Below are 16026 nucleotides of genomic sequence, written 5' to 3' on the forward strand. Positions count from 1 at the left end.
AGAAGGTGCAGTAGTGACACCTGGGCAAGCCAGGCTGTTGTGCTGGGGGCCCCAGAGACCCCCATCCTCCTCCAGCCTCTCAAAGGGCAAACATCTCCCTCCTTCCAGGGTACCGCTGCCCGGGGCAGTGGGGTTTATGGGAGGGGAAGATTAGCGAGTGCGATGTGCGGATTTCTCCAGCTCTGACGATTCCTACAGCCGGCTCCATCCTGCCTGGCCCTGTGCCAGCAGGCAGCGGGGTCCTGGCAGAGCAAGGGGCCCCTCGCTGCCCCTCTTCCCCACGGAAATACCTGGGCTCAGGCGAGGGCTTCGCTCCCGGCGCTCTCCAGGCTCCGCTGGGGTGGTTTTGTGCTGCAGCTGAGTAAAACCACAGAGTGGTGGTTGTATGGGTTGTTGTTTTTTTTTTTGGTTTTTTTTTTTTTCCTTTTATAATTTTCTCGGCGAGATAAAATTAAACAAACAAGCCCTTCTGGGAGCAGCGCGAGGAAGGGAGCCTGCTTCCCTACAGATGTGCGTGTCCTCAGCTATTACAAGCACCGAATTAAGCTTTCCCTGTGGCTGGGACATTTGCACAATCCCACTCGTTCGCCTCCTGCGGTTTCACTGGTAGGAGACTGGCTCACTCTGCAGCCTCCCTCCCCATGAGGTCATTACCCAAACACCTATTTTTCACAAAAACATTGAGAATGTTGGGTTTTTTTCCTGACCTCACCATCTTGCCATCAATTTAGAGTGGTTTGGAGTGCAAGGCTGGGAGAGCTCAGCGAAGCAGAACGTGCTGAGGAGAAATGAATAGAATAGAATAGAATAGAATAGAATAGAATAGAATAGAATAGAATAGAATAGAATAGAATAGAATAGAATAGAATAGAATAGAATAGAAATGCAGCCAGACATTCCCCAGGGGATGGGGCTGCAGAGGAGGGGGAAAGCTGTCGGTCAGGAGGGGAGTGGGGTCTCCCAGCTGCGCTCCAAGCCCCATCTGCATCCCCCAAACCCAAAAAGGAACAATGATGGCATAAGACTTGCAAACACACCTAAACTTCCCAGCTTCATCTGCCTCAGGAGCCAGCACAGAAGCGTTGCCATAGCTTTGAGGACCACCGGTGGGTTTTGCAGCACAATCTGGACCAGGGATCTATGCAAATCCCCAAGGCAGAAGAAGTCTTTATGGAGGCATATGACAACCGAAAAAGAATAGCGCTCAGTGCTCTACTCCCACACGCCACCCCCCAACTTCACCATCATTTAAATCAGTCTTAAGTTGGAAGAATTCAAATCAACACTGTCGTCACAGAGCCAAGCAGAGAGGTGACACAACTTGGATGCTGCCAGGGAAATTGCCCCCCTGAGACTCCAAACTCATCAGCCCATCACTTTTTTTTTTTTTTTTTGAAGCCCCATCGAGGAAAACAAATGAACTGGCAACTTGCTGCCCCCAGCCCTCCATTGCCTCTTGCCTGGGCTGCTGGAGAGGTTTCCAACCAGCCTTCCCCTGGGATCAACAGGAGATCAACCAGTGGGAGAAAAAAATATCCAAGACATGCTGTTGAGGCTAGAGAGCTGCAGTTGGAAAAGAAATCAAAGCTTCTAAAGAGAGAGATGCCAAGGAGATACGTTGTTCCCAGGAGAAACAGGACATTCCTCTCCCAGGGGGGGAAAATGAGGAGGAAGGCTTGTGCCACCTCTTTCAGCTCCCTGGCATAGGTGCTCAGCAGTCTGGGCACAGCTTGTCCCTGCTGTGCCACTCTGCAGACACAGATGGCATCACAGATAGTGATATTTTTTTTTAATGTGTTTTGTTGGGGTTTTTTACCCCAAAAGCACATTTTCATTTGGGGTAAAGGTTGCTGGGTCCTGGGTCCTGACAGACCCAAGGCAAATGTGGAGCCACTCTTTGGGTTTCTGGAGACCTCCCTGCCTTTCTGCACCACGCAGAATCATTAGGGTTGGAAAAGGTCTCTAAGACCACCCAGTTAACCCAGCACTGCCATGGCCACCACTAATCCATGTCCCAAGTGTCTCATCTGCACCTTTAACCATGTGCCCAGACCTGCTGCTGTCTCAGGGCATCAGCAGAATCCTCAGGGCTCTTATGAGAGTCACAAAGAGAAGAAGCCGTGGGGGAAAATTTATATTTTGCTATTGCCAGAAATGCCAAAATCAGATCCTGGCTTAGTCCATAGGGGGAAGGATCATCAGGTTAGATTTTCCTTACAAAACATGTTTGAGTTACACAAGCAATGGGATCAGGCTGGAAGCAAGCAGGTGAGATCATCTCAGCGCAGTCCTGGTTGATCCCCTGAAACCACCCAGTTTGGCTGGTTCAGCACAATTCCTGCAGCAAATTGTTCCTGCAGGAAGTTTTATACCTGTGCCCTTGGGCTAAGCCTTGACAGCATCTTTCACTGGGAACAAGGTACCTGACTCCTCAAGGCAACACCTGGGGACCTCGGAGGGAGAGGAGAGTGGGAGCAGAGTTGGCCTGGCTATAAATAATCCCATGGAAAGGAAACGGGAGAAAAAGCAGCAAACAGAAACCAATAAATCCAGGGACACAAATTCAGCCACAACCACTCAGTGTGAACAGCTCCTTGTACTCCATGTGATCCCATGGAATCAGGCACAAGAGAAAATGGGATCCATTGCAGCTCAACAGAGCAGGATCCAGCCCAGACACCACCTTTCCATGAGAAACACATGGAAACCAACCCAGAGCCCAGTGTGCAGGATGCAACACATGGCCCGTGGCAAGACCTCATCCACTCTGCTCCATTAGGAAAGATGAAGTTGAGAAAGGGGAGACTTAAATAAAGGAGAGTTAAATTACAGAGAGTTAAATTAAGATGCTTGTTGGACCATGTTAACACAGAGCTGGCCTGGCTCCTGGTGCCACCAGCACTGAACACCCAGCAATCCCTTCCCCAGCAAGCTGGGAAATAGCCTGTGTTTAAGGCAATCATTATTTGCAATCTGTGATCCCAGAGAAAAGGGCAGAAAAAGCAACTTCTCATTTTCACCAATAAAAGAGAAATTGCAGTAGCTCAGCAAGCACAGTGGCCAGCAGGTCACAACCAGCAGTGCAAGAGTGATTCATCCTAAACGAGCCACATTTAGTCAAACTAGCCTAGAATAAGGAAGGGAAAGAGCCCAGAGTTTTCCCTGCTGGTACCTGCCAGTTATTCACTCATGGGAGCAACAGGGCCAGCAAACAGGAGACAGAGCAACATCATCCCCACCACTGCTGTCCCCTCCAGCTCCAGGACAATCAATTAAAAGCTTCAATCCCATCTCCCACACCTGCATACTGCACAAAAGCCCATTAAAGAGGGATTTTTTTCCCCTCTTTTCCCAGCCTGTCTTCCCAGAGCACATCAATTCCCAAAGGTGCTGGAGGACCAAGGGTCCAGGCACCGCTCCACAGCATCCACCAGGCTGGTTCTCCCCAAAAAACCATCTGAGCAGCTTCACTTTGGCTTGTGTGTAACTTATTATTGAAGCTGAGCAAATAATTCAGGGCAAGAGCTCCAGGAGCAACGTTTTGCCTTTTCATTTTCCACTCTGGAGCTGTCTGCAGTTTTCCCAGAGCTCGGGGATGATTTAAAGACCTGTCTCCGGACGGGAGCGTCTTGCTGCGACGCCGGCTCCGAGTGTTTGATGGCCCGGATTTCACGTGCGTGTTTGAGGACATGCTGGACACATAAGGATGGATGGGCCTTTCCTTGTACCCTAATTAGATGAGCAGCATTTGCAAGTGGGTTCTGGGGATTTTTTTTTTTTTCTGTGCTGTAGACCTGCAAACACTTCAGCGCAGAGTTAATGACCGCCTGTTCGTTAGGCAGGGCTCGGCTTTGCTTTGTGGTGCCTCATTTTTCCAGCCAATGGTGCCATCCTGGACATGAGAATTCCTTGGAGCATCCCGTTCCCAGCTCCTCTTTACACCCCAAACCACTAAGGATGTGGGAAAGGGGGATGGGACCATGGGCAGAGCCATGGGGCTGCCAGGCTGTGATGGCTCTGACCTTCCAGCGCTGCAGCCATCCCAGGAATTTGCCTCCTCATTAGTGGAAAGGTTAGGGAGAGGGGATCAGCTCTGTGCAAACTCCCCGTGGTGCTCATGTGACACAGGCTGGCAAAGACAGCTTGCCCCTATGCTCAGGCAAGTGCCAGCCGAAAGAAAAGCAGGGAAGAAAAGCAGAGCCACATTCCCAGGCTGCAGAACCCAAATCAGAGGTCCCCATACTTGGAGTAGAGCCTGTTCCCCTGACACCGTCTGCCTGTCCCTGGGAAGCCCATCTGTCCTCAAGGCCATATGAAATGCTGACTCCAAGTGCCTCCACCCTTTTCCTGGAGGAAAGGGCTGCTGTCAGCTGCTCTGTGACCCCAGACTCTCATCAGAGAAGATGAAGGGGCTGAGAAAGGGACACCCCTCCTGAACATGCAGTGGGAGAGATGACATCAAGGACAACCCTGTCTCCTTCAGGGGCTTGGCCCTGGAGGAAGGTTTGGGCTCCCAGGATTGGGCCAGGCAGCCGCTGTCACTGAGTTTGCTGCTTTGAGGATGGAGCAAACCAGTGCCATTGACCTCCCACTGTAAAACCCCTCAGAGCAGCTCATGTGCTGGACAGAAGGAGCCATTTAATGCCCCCCCAGCACCTGAACATTTTGGGGCCATCCCAGGTGACCAGGCCTGGGGCTCCATTAGTCCTGGTTGGAAACCCCTCTCTGGGCCTGAACAGCTTTCTCCTCCCATTGCGTAATTGCACTTTGTTGAGCAGACCCAGCCTCTGGCAATGCATTTTCTCCAGCCTTGCTGCTTTCCTGTAACATTTCCCTTATTCCTTTCACTCTCTCAGGACAGTTGTTGAAACACGTGGAGAGGGAGAGGAGAGAAAAACCCAATGCTTGTCCCGCACGTAAAGCAAAACCCCGGATGGCAAAAGGGGGAAAAAACAGGGAGTGGTGTCAGATGCCTCTTCCCAATCCATCCCCTTCCAGTTTGCCTGTGGGGGCTTGACAAAAGTGCTTTTTGTGTGACAAAATGATTAGAGGGTGCCGAGGCAGTAAGGTGCACATGGGCTTCTTTCCTGCATTTCAAACAAGGCGGGGACATGGCTGCACTTCTGGAGGGGTCACAGCGATGGGGGTGAGGAAGGAGGAATTTGGGAAGGGGAGGAAGGAGGGGAGGAGAGATATTTCTTCTTGGGAAAAAAGCAAGGATGGAGCAGGTGAGAATGTGTGTGATGAAGCCAAAGGCAGGTGAGGCTGAAGATCCACGATGGGTTTGGGTTTGGGAGGATGCTGGTGGTGGTGGGGAAGGGAGAAGCTGCAAAGTGGGGAAAGGAGAAGCTGCAGCCGCTGGCCCCTGAGCAGGGACAGATCCTGTGGCCTTGCTACGAGGTGGGGCAGCGGCAGCAGCGGCAGAGGGAGCGGGGTTCAGCTCCGGAGGGATGGGAGCACGGACCGCACGGAGCAGAGCGCGGGGCCCGCGGCGCGCTCGGACCCGCCGTGCCTGCAGGCGGTGGGTGCTGGGCAGCGGGGAGGAGGAGAGGAGGATTTCAGCTCCCAACTCAATCTGTTGGAGAACTTGGCCTGCTCCCCGTCAAGCTGAAAATAGCACACGTGTAAGGACGTGCACGCAGTGCTGGCTGTGTCCTCGCCCAGCGCTTCCTTCCTGCTGCGCTCCCCGCAGCGCCCGCGCCTCGGACCCCGCAGCCCCCTGAGCCCCCCACGGGGGCCAGAGCCGGGGCACGATGCTCCTCAGGGCATCCTCATGCCACAAATCACGGGCAGCGCACAGATGCAAGATCCTTTCACCTTCAGCTGCTTTTCACGTGTCCGTCCGGCGGCGGCTTCCCCGCCGTTCTCATCTGGAGCGGCTCACGGCGGGAGCTGAGCTTTATTAGAAACTGGCATCTGGCTTCAGCCCTCCCCGCAGCCCCCGGCTCAGCCTTGGCATCGGGATGGGGCAGAGAGCACGCACCAGTGCCCAGGCGGCAGGCAGGGAACTTCCACAAGTCCCCGGTTTTTCTCCTGATTTTATCTGCGAGCTCATTATTGGCGATGGGAGAATGCAGCCCCGGCGCTCCGCTGCGGGAGCCTGAGCTGCCCGGCCGGGGTCGGGCCCCAGCCCTCGGAGGGACGGGGAACCAGCAGAGCGTGCTGCAAGCTGGAGGATGGAGATAACCCTGGCGGCAGCCAGAGCTGATTCCTGCAGCGGAGAGGGAAGAAAAGAGGCTGAGCTCCCCACGGACATCAGGCACAGGAATAATGGGAGAGCTTTGTCGGGACGCCGCTGCAGCTCTGAGCACAGCTTGTGCAAAGTGCTGCTCCCCTCCCATCCCTGCTGGGAATACCTCTAAAGAAATGTTCCTCTAAAGGGCAAATACCCCGGGATGGAGGAAATGCAGGAAGCAGCCTTATGGGGCAGTGGCTGAGGGATCTAGGAAGTGCAAAAAGCAAATTACACCAGAGCTGGGGAGGGAGATACAGGGACATACAGGGATGTACAGGTGATCCACATGGAGCTTGGTGCTTGCAAGAGGGAGTTGTTACAAACACACGGGCGGTTCTGTGCTCGGGGCAGTCAGGGCGAGCTGTACACAGCCCGTGGGGTGATGCCCTGTGCAGCAGGAGCCAGCAGCCCTCCAGATTCCAGGCTGTCCCATGTCCCAGGGCATGGCTCCACAGAGCACCCAGCAGGACAGGCACTGCCTTGTGAGAACACCTTTCTTCCCCCACATCTCCACTCTGCCAGGGCTCTGCTTTGTGCCAACGGTGGCCTCATGGTGCAGCACTTGGCTGGGGACACCAGGGAATATCAGTGGCTGGGCAGGGACCAAGACCACACTCACAGCACTCCAGATCTGCACCTGGGCATGGCCAAAACCTCTCTGCTTCCCAAAACCCTCTGAGGAACAGCAATGGCCAGCGTGCGGTATCAGCTCTCCTGAAACAAAGCCATTGTGGTTGAGGCAGGATCCTTATTAATCCTTTCCTCTCTTTAATTTCCATTTTTTTCTCAGTTCCCTTCCCCATTGCTCAGGCAGGGCTTGGGTAGGGCCCTGCTGCTGCCAGGCTGTATCCCTGTGGCACGGTGCCCCTGGTGCTGTAGCTCTGTGGCACAGGGAGGTGATGGGGGGGGCTGCATTTGGGGTGGATGGGGAGATCAGAGGCGTGCAAAGTGAAGGGAGGCATGGAGAGAGCAGAGAGCCCCAGGTGGAGGGGAAGGGGAAGGTGGGGAGCACCCAAATAAAGCCCCATCAGCACCAAGCAGTGGCTGGGAGGGGTGCACAGGTGGGTCCCAGCCCCATTCTCCATCCAAGCTGGGGGTGGAGACGGGAAACTGCCACCTATGAACCAGCTTTGGTGAAAGATCCCAACTTCCCCCCAGACACCATTCCCAGGGATGGTGCACAGGGAAAAGAGCGGGACAGGACATCCTCAGCACCCACAGAACACAGAGATCACCTTTCCCACCTCTGCCAGCAGCACCTTCCTCAGCCACCCGCCACCAGCACATCTCCTTTCACCCTTGGGTCATCACCTTCCTCCCCCAGGACCCTGAAAAGCACCATGACCCCATTACAGCCCACATCCAGCACTCCTGCAGTCCCCTCCAACGCCAGCCCTGCAACACCAATTGCCATTGATGCCACCAGCATGTCCCCAGCTCCCAGGGGACCCCAGGCAGGGGCCAGCACCCAGAGCCAGGGTGGCTCCAGGCCCTCCCACCTTGCCCACCCTTACACAAACACCCAGGCCTGGGACTGTTTGTGTTTGTGCTGCCTTCAGCCCTGTGCTCCTCAATCCTATTTGCATAACAAATAATTAATAACAATTAATGACTGGGAGAACGGTGTGGGTTGCCAGATTGTGCTAATTAGTGAACAAACACCATTGCACCAGTGAAGGCAGGCATCACAGGGCCCCGTGTCCTCACCAAGGGTGGGATGGGGACACGATGGGGACAGTGTCCTGTGTGACTCTTGGCCCTTCTGGAGAGGGAGAAGAGGAGGAGGAAGAAGAGGATGAGGAGGAGGCAGCACTGTGGGTGGTGGTGGGGTGGGTCACTGGTGCTGCCAGGTGGGTGCCTTGACACAGCCCAGCTCTGTGCCCACACATGTGGCACCCCACGGCACCCCACAGCATCCCACAGCACCCCACAGCTTCCTACAGCATCCTGCAGCACCCCACAGCAATCCCACAGCTTCCTACAGCACCCCACAGCATCCTACAGCACCCCACAGCATCTCACAGCATCCTACAGCACCCCACAGCATCCCCCAGCACCCCATGGCATCCCACAGCATCCCACAGCATCCTATAGCATCCCACCACATCCCACAGCACCCCACAGCATCCCACAGCATCCTACAGCATCCCACAGCATCCTACAGCATCCCATCACATCCCACAGCACCCCACAGCACCCCACAGCATCCCACAGCATCCCATCACATCCCACAGCACCCCACAGCACCCCCAGCTCGCTCTGTGCCCTCATTAGAGCCGGGGACAACACTCCCTAATTGTCTGCCGATGGCGCCGCTCCACATCATTAATGAGCCAGCCAGCACCGGCTCATTAAGGCAAAGCCTTTGCTCCGGCAGCTCCGCAGCCAAACCGTGCTGGGGACACTCTGAGCACGAGGTCCCTTGCAGGTGGCACCCCCTCCCTGGGCCAGGGGGGCTGAAAGCACCAAGAAATTCCCCCCCGTGCCACCGGTGCTGGAATGTGGGGATGTGAGCGGTGGGATGGGATGTTTGACCACCTGGAGCAGCCTCTGCCTGCAGCTCACACACCTGCAGCTCCCGGGGCTGGGAGCATGAAAGGGGAAAAGGAGAGAGAAAATGAGAAGCAGGGGAAAAAACCCAAACCAACCAACCAACCAAACAAACAAAAACAAAAACAAAAATCCAGTAGGGGAAAAGAGAGGAGGGAGACAGAAAAAAAATAAAGGAAAGGAAAGAAGATAGCAAAGAGGAAAGAGAAGGGGAAGAGGAGGAAAGGAAAGGAAAGGAAAGGAAAGGAAAGGAAAGGAAAGGAAAGGAAAGGAAAGGAAAGGAAAGGAAAGGAAAGGAAAGGAAAGGAAAGGAAAGGAAAGGAAAGGAAAGGAAAGGAAAGGAAAGGAAAGGAAAGGAAAGGAAAGGAAAGGAAATCAGGTTCTCTTAGATCTGCTCAAGCACTGAGTGCTGGTCACACATGGGAGCCCTGGGAGCAGTGGGATGAGCTCGTGGGTCTGTGTGGCCAGAGGCAGACGGGGAGCAGGGTGCCTTCCTCCCTGGGAGAGCAAGGGATGAAGCAGAGCACAGCCCTCTCTCACTCCCCTCCACGAAACTCTGCAGGTTCCAACTCAATGTCCCCAGTCCCTGCAGTGTCCCAGACAAGCCCTGGATGCCAGCAGAGCTCTGGGGCCTCTCAGCCTTGCTCCCACTGCAGCCCCTGCTCTACCCCGGCAGAGCAGAGCTGGGTGCAGTGATGCCTCACTGCCTCTCCTCTCTCTCTGTAATTCCTTTGCTCTGCTGAATTGCTTCCCCTTCAGCACCACACACAATCCATTGCACTGTAATTACACGGGAATTTTAATATCTGGTGTATTTATAAGATGCACTTAATTCATCAGCCCCTTTAGGCACACTGTCAGTGCAGCCCTCAGCACGGTGGGAAGGATGACTCGCTGTCAGATGCAGATTAGCTGGCCCATGTGTGTGACGAGCTGGAGGGTGTTCTCAGCCCAGCTGAGATCCCAGCCTGGCTGGGGAGCAGGATCCCACCGAGCCAGGTGCCCCAACCCTCCAGGGGATTGTGCCAGGGCTCCCCTGCTCTGCTGCAGGGACAAAGCAGCACAATCCAGAGACTTCTCCTGAACATTTGAATCACCCAACAGGTTGGAATTTGGCAGAAATGAAGGGCCTGCGTTGGGGTGAGTTTCATCCCTGCAACCCAAGCACTGGGAGTTCCCCAAGTGAGGTGAGGGACCCACATTCAGATCCCAAAAAGAAAGTAGCCACTACCGAAGGCTTATTTTTCCTGGCATTTGTTTTGGTGGCTCCTTTCCAGCCACATCCTAAAAGGGAACCAAAGGCCTTTGAGCCTCTTGCAGGGAGCACAATGCAATGATTTTCCCAGCCCAGGCAGGAGGGATGAGCTCACTGGTGTCCTTGGTTCCCCCTGGCCCCGGGGTGTGGGGTCCCTGTGCTGAGCACAGCGTGCGCCCTCCAGGAGGGCACAGGGGACCCAGCAGGATGCTGGGGGTGCTGGGGCTCCATCCCACCAAACCCTGGCAGAAATGCCAGCTGAGCCTGGGAACGAGGGGCAAAGGGGGAGAGAAAAGGGTGGTCTCACTGCCTCGGTCCCTGGGGCCACCCTGGCTGTCACTGATGGATGACACCACGTATTTCACACTGGGATTTCCCACAGCCCTCCAGTGACACACATGCTGCCCTGCCAGGCACCCCTGAGGGCAGGTGGCACTCACAGGTGGTGGCATTGCTATGAGGCACCACGGAGGCACAGCCCAGCTGCTGGTGGCACTGGATGGCCCTGCACGAGCAGGATGGGCCAGGGACCCACCAGGTCCCCACAGCACTGGGACACAAACCCTCCTCCTGCTTGCAGCGAGCTGTGCTGGAGCAGAGCTGGGTCAGAGTGGGACTGTGGTGACATTTCAGCTGCAGAAGGACCTGCAGCAGGTGCCACCTGAGCCCCTGGGCTGCTGTCAGCACCCTGAGCCCACCCACAGCCCCCAGGGCTGGGTCAGATCCCAGGTGCACCCCAGCACTTGGCAGTGGTCAGGCACGGTGGCACACTGGTGGCACACTGGTGACACACTGGTCCCCTGCCACACCACGGCCTTGGCACAGCCTGGCAGGGAGGTCTCTCCCTGCAGTTCCCTGCTCTGCACCCTGTGGCTTCCTGGGAACTCAAGCTGGGGACACGAAGGGTGCTGCAGCCAGCCTGGTGTCCCCCCATGGCCCCTGGCATGTCACACACACCCAGAGCTGCCCCTCCCTGTCAGGCTGCTCCAAGTGCCAGCCCTGAGTGGGGACACCAGCTCTGGGGGCTGAGCTTGGGCTCAGCTGGGGCATCTCCAACCCAGGGTTCTCCGAGGAACTGGTAATTCCCCATCCCCTCCCCATCCAGAGGGTCCCTGGTACCTGCTCCCCACAGGATGTCACAGCCTCCTGCCTCAGTTTCCCCACCTGCACAGTGCTCTCCTGAGAGGGGAGAGGCAGCACTGTGAGTGGCAGGAGGGTGCAGCAGGGACTCCAACCTCACCTCTGGCTTAGGACCAGGGCAAAGCCCTCTCTGCTGTCCCCATCCCCAACCCCTCCTTCCTGCTGCCACCCGGGGGGAACTCTGACCCCCAAGGTCACTGCCAGAAGGGACTGTGAGCAGACACCTCAACCTCGTGCCCAGCCAGCCCTGCCAACCACCCCCTCCAGATGCTGGCCACTCCCCGAAGCTCAGCTCCCCTGCAGGTGTCCCCCTCCCTCCCCCCTGTCCCCAAAAAGCAAATATCCAGGGAGTCGGGCTCGCGCTGCAGCTCCGCCGGTGGCACTGGCGCTGAGCAGAGCAGACACTGCAGCACGGCCGTTACGTAAGCCCCAGCCAGCTCGGGGGATGTAGGACACCAGGGTTGTCCCCCGGCCCCCCCCGGGGCTGCCACCCCCACCCCGGGGCTTGGGAGTTTGGGGGAAACCCCCCCCAGCTCGGCCCACACTGCAAGGAGGGGCCGGGGTGGCCCTTGGGTTGCTGTGGCCCTGCCGTGGGGGACACGGTGGTGGCACCGGGGTGGCACTGGGGCGACAGGAGGGTTGGGCTGCTGTGGGGCAGGGAATGGGGCGTGGGAGGGTGGGATGGGGCTGGGAGGCAGCGGGTGCTGCACTCACATCCCCCTGAGTCCTTCTGGGCTCTCCAGGGCTCACCCGTGCAGGTGAGGGCTCAGGGAAGGAGCCAGGGTCAGGCTGTGCCTCCCGGGCTGTGCCTCCCTCGGGGTGACTCATGGAGCAGGATGCAAAGGATCCAGCCCTGATCCCAGCCTGCTGCATCTGCATCCCCATCCTCACAAATCCGGAGGGTCAGCATCCCTAAGGACAGCCTTCCTGGGGCCAGCATCCCCGTGACAGCATCCCTGTGACAGCATCCCTGCCATCAACCTCCTTGGGATCAGCGTCCCTGGAGCAGCATCCCAGAGAGGAACACCCCTGGTGCCTCCAGCACAGGCTGGGGAGCCACGAGCAGGATTTCCCAGAGCTGGAGGGAAAATCCTTCCCCTTCAGGACAGCCCTGGCCCCACCTGCCCCGCATCCCTGCAGGGAAATGGAGGTGAGGGGTGGCACAGCCGGCATCTCCCATCCCCAAACACTCATCCCCCGTGCTGGGGCACGGCCAGGGGGCAGGCAGGGCTGGCAGAACTGCCTGGGATCCGCCTTATCCTGGCTACCAGACCATCGGGATCCCAGCAGCATCCCCTGCCTAGGTGCAGGATGGGCACCCCAAAAGCCCCCCATTGCCCAGTTAGGTGATTTCTCTCTGGTTTTCTGTCAGGCAAGGTCTGGATCTGGCCATTTCTGTTTGAGGATGTCAGGGAGGGGGAGAAAAAAGCCCAGGCTAAAGGTCCCAGCAATGGGAGATAGCAGAGCAGGAAATTAATGTTAATTAATTCATAATGACGCTGAGATAGTGATACCAGATGCTTCAAAAGTCCAACGGGGGAATCTGAGAGAGCTTTGCAAGAAATCCATCGCCCACCGGCAGTCCTGCCTCACTGCAAGCTGGGAACGAGGGAATGAGCTGGGAACTGGGATCAAGCTGGGACTGCAGGACCCAGCTGGAACCAGGGAACAAGCTAGGAAGGAGCCAGGAATGGCAAAAGAGGGGCACATCCCTGTGAGGTGACAAGCCCACAGTCACCCAGAGCTGTGCAGAGCAGCACTGGGACCCTCCCTGCCACCACACCCCCACCTTTCTCCCTTGTACCCCAACTCAGAAGCTGGAGTGGAGCTGGAGGGATGAGACACCCACCAAGCTCCGCTCCCTGGGGCACAGGGGCTTCCCAAGACCCTTAATGCTCATTTTTTCCTCTCCTTTCCTCCATTTCAGGCACACCAGGGCCAGGGCAGGTGGCTGGGTGTGCACTGGGCACTCAGGGGGATGGAGGGACAGCCTCATGATCTGGGACAGGGACACAGGTCCTTTGCCAGCCAGTGTCCCCACACTCATGAGGACAATTTCTGCCTCCTCATCCATGTGAGCCAGCCCTTGCCCTGCACTGCCAAACCCAAAGGGGGCTGGATTTCAGCCAAGGGGTGCAAAAGAGCCCAGAAAGGTGCTTGAGCCTGGTGCCACCTCCCAGGGCTGGGGATGCCAGAGCCTGTGCTGGGAAGGGTGCAGCCATGAACTCTGCAAAACCCCCAGGCAAACCCTGGGCTTGGGGCTGTTTGTCCTGACAGGAGGACTGTGCTCCTTCCACAGTGATCCAGCAGCTCCTGCACCCAGGGGGGACCCTCAGGACGGGGCCTGGCCGTGGCAGAGCAGGGTGGCACGGCCGGGGCACGGCGCTGCCATCACTGCTTACATAAGGTGTCCCCTCCAAGTGCCACACACCCGAGCGGTGACAGGAGAGCAGGACAGCACTGTCCCTCCAGCAGCCCCTGACAGGGACAGCGCTCCCACTCCTGCTGCAGACAGCACCCCCAAAACTGCCAACCCAGCCTCCCTCCCCCTGCACAGGGGTTGGGTGAGGCTCCCGTGTCTCTCAAGCACATTCCCACCCTAAGAGCCCCTAAAGCTGACAGGACTTGGGTGGAAATTCCAGGTTTCAGCTCGGGGTGCAGCTCCTCCGAAGTTTATCCGCAGCAGGAGCATTTCTGCTGTGCTGCTGGTGGAGCTGCCCCAGCCAGCAGGGACAGGGGAAAACCCCACTGTGACACCACCAAAAACTACAGAGCACCACGGCACCAGAGTCAGGGTGACACCAAAATCCCACCCCAGCTGGTCCCACGGGAATTGCCATAACCCCCCCGGGTCTTTCCAGCGCTAAGGAAAAAACTGCTTTGACTTCACAGGCAAAGCAACTCTTTTGGGTAAAGAGCAGCAGAGGCAACACAGAATTTCAAAGTGTGCTTTGGATCAGAGGCAAGAAGTAAAGTGGCCTTTACGGTGCCTTCCCCAGCAAAGCCAGAGCTTTATTAAGCTTATCTGGCATGGATGGGAACGCTCGCTGTTCTTCCAGGCCTGAAAAGAGCAGGCAAGGATTTTCTTTTTTTTTAATTTTTTTTTTTTTTTAGTCTTGTTTTCATTATTTTCTGGTGGCTTCATTGCTTTGTGCTCACACAAAGGGAATTTCACCTGCTGTTCCAAACAAAAGGCCCTGGAAAGTTTTGCATAGAAGGGGATGAGGGGAAGAAGGTTTGTAGAAGCAAAACAAGTTGTTGCAGGGATTGTTGTGGATTTTTTTTCACAGTGACCTGTAAAACATCCCCAGCTCTCTGCTGCTTGCAGAAGACCTGGCGCCGACATGTGAGCGCCCTGTCCCCAGCAGTGTCACCCCTGGGATGGGAATGGGGAGGTCTCAGAAATTGGGGTTGATTTGGGGTGCAGAGGGAAGGCAGCAGGACCGCTTCCCATCTTTTTCACGGGCAAAGTCACGCCACGCTTTCTAAGAACAGGAAAGAAAAGAACCCAGCCCTCGTTTGCTGACACCACAGCAAAACAGGTGGTTCAAAATCACAAGTGCAAAGGGGGGGAATCAAATAAACCCTATTTGGTGATTTTGTGCTCATATTCACTGCAAAACTGTCCGGGAATGCTGCTAAATACACACCATTTTCCCTCTCACACTCTTTGCTCTATAATTAAGAGAGACTTCTAAAAATACGAACGGCCTCGAGCACCCAGTGAAGGCGTGCAGGTGCTGCTAACTGGAGGCACTTTAGTACAGCTCATTTTCTGGACAATTTTACTCGCCTGGCTCATGCTCAGCGCCGATACTATTACAGTGATGCAATTATGCTGCTGCTGCTGCTGCTGCTGCTGCTGCTGCTGCTGTTGTTGCTGTTGCTGCTGCTGCTGCTGGGCTCGGCTCGCTCAGATTTTTCCCTGTGCTTTGCAGTTTGCTTCCCAAACCCCCCCAGCCCTGCAGCTCCTGGGCTCACCCCAAGCGTGTCCCCGCCGGCAGGGCCCGGGGAGTTGGGGATAGGAGGGTCAGGAGCTGTGTGTGTGTGTCACACCAACATGTGAACATCCCTGTGTGGGCACCGAGGGGCACAACCCCGCGTGGGCATCGCCCAAAACCGCTGCTGTGCAAAAGTTTTGGGTGAGGAAACGAGCTGGCCGGGGGAAGCGAGCAGAGGGGAGCAGGAGCACGGAGAGGAACCCAAAAAGCAGCAGCAATACCCCCAGCGCTGGCTGGGCAGGGACGGGGCCCATGGCACTGGCACGGTGACGCCGCTTGGCAAAGCATCCCCCCCCCAAAACTGGCATTTGGGGCACAGGGGTGAGGGGGAACTTTCCCCGTGGAGCCAGCGCTGCGAAACTTCCCCGTCTTATTTCTCCATTAGGGCTGCAATAGGTGGAAGTGATTGACTCACTATGAGACTGCTGTTTTTGCCTCTGACTTGGGATTGAGACGGAGCTGGAGGAGCCGTGGTCGGCAGGCACCGGAGCCGGCACTTACCTCTCACTGCATCCAGCCCCTCGGGCCGTGGGGCTGCAGCTCCTGGAGAGTTAGCTGGCAGGGGACCCCACATCCACTCGGGTTTCTCCCAGGACCGACGTTCGGCTGCTGCTGCTTCTTAGGCACAGACCCAACCCCTCCATTCCAACCACAGGGGGAAAAAAATAATCTTCTTCCAAAAGAAAAAAAAAAATTTAAAAAAAAAAAAAAAGGAGGGAGATTAAAAAAAAAAAAAGGAAAAAAAAGCAAACTCGCTTTTTTTCTTGGTTCGGTTTCCTCGTGGAGAAAAAAAGAAAAAATAGATAAATCCCAGCGACCAAGAGATCCAGACTCAGGTGAATTTA

At 56.2% G+C, this 16026-nt stretch overlaps 1 protein-coding gene across 1 annotated transcript in view; it reads right to left on the reverse strand.

Moving 5' to 3' along the window:
* The window catches only part of LOC136563534 (ATP-sensitive inward rectifier potassium channel 12), a 31729-nt gene extending 15905 nt beyond the window's left edge, over positions 1-15824 (reverse strand). Inside the window, exon 1 of the mRNA XM_066560985.1 lies at positions 15683-15824. The gene's annotated coding sequence lies outside the window, so the exon portion shown is untranslated. The remainder of the gene's footprint in view (positions 1-15682) is intronic.
* Positions 15825-16026: the final 202 nt, after the last annotated feature.

The sequence above is a fragment of the Molothrus aeneus genome, chromosome 16, assembly GCF_037042795.1.
Source record: "Molothrus aeneus isolate 106 chromosome 16, BPBGC_Maene_1.0, whole genome shotgun sequence".
NCBI lineage: Eukaryota > Metazoa > Chordata > Aves > Passeriformes > Icteridae > Molothrus > Molothrus aeneus.